This window comes from Lottia gigantea (assembly GCF_000327385.1).
Source record: "Lottia gigantea unplaced genomic scaffold LOTGIsca_312, whole genome shotgun sequence".
NCBI lineage: Eukaryota > Metazoa > Mollusca > Gastropoda > Lottiidae > Lottia > Lottia gigantea.
In genome coordinates, this window is record NW_008709040.1 from 67,937 (window position 1) to 72,469 (window position 4,533).

The window sequence follows — 4,533 nt, forward strand, 5'->3', positions numbered from 1 at the left end:
ATTTCCTGGATGTAAATTTGCATTCACAGAACTGTAGCATTTTCATCTCGTTTTCTGTTAAGTTGATGTATCATTTGAATGTGTTCATTCGATGGATTGACCTATCTTTTTATTTTTATAAAAACAGTACTACAAAGTTGTTAGTTGTGTTACTGTATAGATAGTCCGAGATGCCATAATTATATCAAAGGCTCCTACTCGAAACTGTTCAAATGAAACAAAAAAGACTTTAGCTTATTCGCTTATTATTATTTGGTTTATAAGTTCGTAATACAAGGCTTTTCAATATCGAAATATTTTTAAATTTGACTACACAATGACTTATATAATGAACGACACACAATATTAGTCTTGATTACGGATTACATTGTTATTAAAATTATATCCCTTTGACCACCTGTTGATTCTTTAGTTCAATGCTGCACGTGCCAGATGAAGAAGGTGATGTGAATTTCATTTTGTTACAGAACGAATCTGTGTATTTAACGTTAGAAAGTCAATTTTAATAACGGTAATATATTGAAAACATCTTTTTATCACAGTAAACACATTTGTAGACCAACATTACTGTATTGAACCTTACATTTATAGAAAAATTCGATTTATCAATAAATCTGCAAAGACAGTACTTCGGATAATACAGTGGTTGTACAATGAAAACGTTTGTTAAACAGCTGTCCTGATGAAGGTTTTAAATCCGAAACACGAATGGATTAAAATCAACTATTGCTATTTGCCTTGAATGTGTGTTCGCTATACTGACGGCATAATTTTGTCAGACAGAAAGTGGGAATGATGAAAGAAAATCCATACAAAAGATCGAAAACTTCTTTTAATTCCCTTATAACAAACTGTACAACATGAATGATTGATTAATACCACTAGAAATCATAGTTTGTATGCCCCTTTTTCAAGGTCAAATTCGGGAAGACAAAATTATGCCGAATTTGATCTTAAACCATGAATGATGAAAAAAGGGCATACATACTGTACAACATGAATGAATGATTACTACCACTAGAAATCACTTGAAACTGACCCCCTCTCCCCTTAACTCTCCCATATACTCTGCTTATAAAAAAACATTATAGGACAGTAGGCCACATCATTGTGAACTTTTGTTTGGGAAGAAAACCTGTGTATTGAACAAATACAGTTTTATGAAAGATAAGTCAATTTAATCATATTTAAGTCATTTATTCATTTAAATTTTTGCAAAGTTAATTAAATTCATTTCCAGCTGTCTGATGAGGATTTTTTTTTATCCGAAACCCACCTAAATAGAATGATAGGAGCTCTTTTTAATTCAACTTCAATTGATTTGTTTTATTTAAATTGACAGTGATATGATTGGTGGTGAATGCTTAATTGTGTTGTTTTGAAAGAAAAGTCAGGAAAGTCATGAAAAACTACTTACCAATAGGCAAGTTATGTTATGTTTTTGAAATTTAACTATCTTCCCCTGACAATAACTTTAGAAAGAGCGTCTAGTCAATCAGATGATTCCCCGTATGATGCAGGCTTTGTACAGTCCCGTTCCCTATTTAAGGATATAAATCGAAAAATCGGTGGCACTGTCATGGCAAAAACACTTCTGTTGCGAATTGCAGTATTACTATAAAAATATATTTCACAGTTTTACAGAAGGTAAGCAAACTACTAACATAACTATACTTTTGAAGTTCTTCCAAAAGCATTTGTCTTTGATTGCAGTATAACCATTAAAATATATTTTATTTTATTTCATAATTGCTGTGATATGTAATGGATGTTTGAAACTATATGTTTTAAAGAAATTATGTCTACTGAATGTCGCTGTTTTACAGAAGGAAATAGGCACATATCTATACTACTTCCAAAAGCATTTGTCTTTGAATGTTTTTTTCCCTACGACAGTCTAATGACTTCAACCAATCATAGCATGTCCTATAGAACCCGTTTTTGATACATATTATAACAAAAGCTGTATTGGAATTTGCTAATTTGTTGGCGAATACATAATGGGAAGACACTTGCTTTTACACGTAGGGCGATATTTTCCTGCACATCTGCAATGGAATTAGCTGCTATTTAGGGGTATACATTTTGGCCATCACATGACAAGATAGGCTTTCGTACACACGTATTGAGCCTCTATACTTCCGTCATACACGACCCATACCAGCTCTACATGCAATGATTTTTACAGATTTTTTATTTGTACCCACTGTATTATTCATCTATGAAAGCTGTGATGGCTTTTTCTACTATGTGGGTGTATATTAAATGTGTTACATGTGACGCACTAATGTCTAATGTTTTGTAGATGATGGTTAAAAAGAATAGTTAGAGATAATAGTTAAAAAGAATAGTTATAGATAATGGTTAAGACGAATAGTTATATTTAATGGTTTAGAAGAATAGTTATAGATAATGGTTAAGAAGAATAGTTATAGATAATTGTTTAGAAGAATAGTTATAGATAATTGTTTAGAAGAATAGTTATAGATAATAGTTAAAAAGAATAGTTATAGATAATGGTTAAGACGAATCGTTATATTTAATGGTTTAGAAGAATAGTTATAGATAATGGTTAAGAAGAATAGTTATAGATAATGGTTTAGAAGAATAGTTATAGATAATGGTTAAGAATAGTTAAAGATAATGGTTAAGAAGAATAGTTATAGATAATGGTTTAGAAGAATAGTTATAGATAGTGGTTTACAAGGATGATTATATTTAATTGTTTACAAGAATAGTTGTAGTTAATGGTTTACAAGAATAGTTATAGATAATTGTCAAGAAGAATAGTTATTGATAATGGTTAAGAAGAAAAGTTATAGATCATTGTCAAGAAGAATAGTTATTGATAATGCTTAAGAAGAAAAGTTATAGATCATTGTGAAGAGGAATAGTTTAAGACAACGATTCAGAAGAATTATTGAATATTATGGTTAAGTTAGATGATAAGCAGTTTTGTTTTAGACTAATGAAGCGTTTTGTTTCTTGTTTGCAGGTTAAGATGGAACAGAAGATGAAAATTACATCTCATATTATACTGACTTTATCTGATACAAAACACAAAGATTCTAAATGTAGCTACCTCAAAAAATATATGTAATGGTTCTCAAATGCTAGATGATTATTACCAGACTGTTTTATTGTCATTGTGAGATATTTCTTATTATTTCATATTGAAAGGCCTTGACCAACTAGCAGATTCAGGTCTTTTATATTGCGTTTGTAGAAAATTTGTTGTGATTTTCGTCTTTTGGACGATAATGGTGAATTAGATTTTTGGGTAGAATTCCGTGTATTTTCTAATGAGTTCTTTTGTGAATAGCTGCTTTCAACTAAAACCTTATTTCTATTCCAAGAGTATTGCAATTTTAAGTAAGATTTATTGGCGTTTGATTGTGAAGTATTGTAAATCATTTAATTTGTCTTGCTTAGACTTAGTTATTGTTCGCACGTTCGTTATGTCTATACAGCTGTGAAATATCTTGGTATGGTATATCAAACAGTCAATATCTAAATGTACAATATTGTGTCACTCTGTAGTATACCCTGAGATGTCTGGCAGATATCCTTTGGCTTACATGTTAGTTGTTTAAAGAGTTTTAAATACTCCCAGTTTGGATCGAGAAAACTATTCTCAAAGAAATATCCCACATTTTCAAATGATTCTAATATGTGTTAATAATTGCGCATTTCAATGTCAGATATTGCTATTAAGTATTTCTATGCTCATATATACACGAATGAAAACATTCAAAATACTAAGTCGACCTAGAAGAGACGTTTAATAAATGAACAAGCATCTTCAGAATTCACTTTTATGAATTTTTAGTTTTGTCCATGAAAAACCGGAATTTTTGGCACTTTTCCGAAAAAAAAAAAAGTTCTCAGAATTCACTTTTATGCACATTGGGGCAGAGCTAGAGAAGCACCGAGTCCAAAAAACCGGGTTTCATCGATTTCCGGGACCAAAAAAATTCGACCGAAAAATGGATTTTGGTACCACAGGTACCTGTTGAAATTTGCCAATTTTGAAATCAATTGAAATCTTAGCTTTGCAATGCCACAAACGGCGATTCCATATCTGCCTTACTTTGGAAGCACTGAGCGTTTCAGTTTTGTCCATGAAAAACCTGAATTTTTGACACTTTTCCGCAAAAAAAAAGTGCTCAGAATTCACTTTTATGCACATTGGGGGAGAGCTAGAGAAGCACCGAGTCCAAAAAACCGGGTTTCATCGATTTCCGAGACCAAAAAAATTCGACCCAAAAATGGATTTTGGTACCACAGGTAGCTACCTGTTGAAATTGGCCAATTTTGCCTTTTTTGAAAATCCAAACTTTGCAGCTTCACCAGGGCCACACCACTTGAGATAGGAAGTTGAAATGTACACAGCAACTAGTTTGAAATCTTAGCTTTTCAATGCCACAAACCGCGATTCCATATCTGCCTTACTTTGGAAGCACTGAGCGTTTCAGTTTTGTCCATGAAAAACCTGAATTTTTGACACTTTTCCGCAAAAAAAAAGTGCTCAGA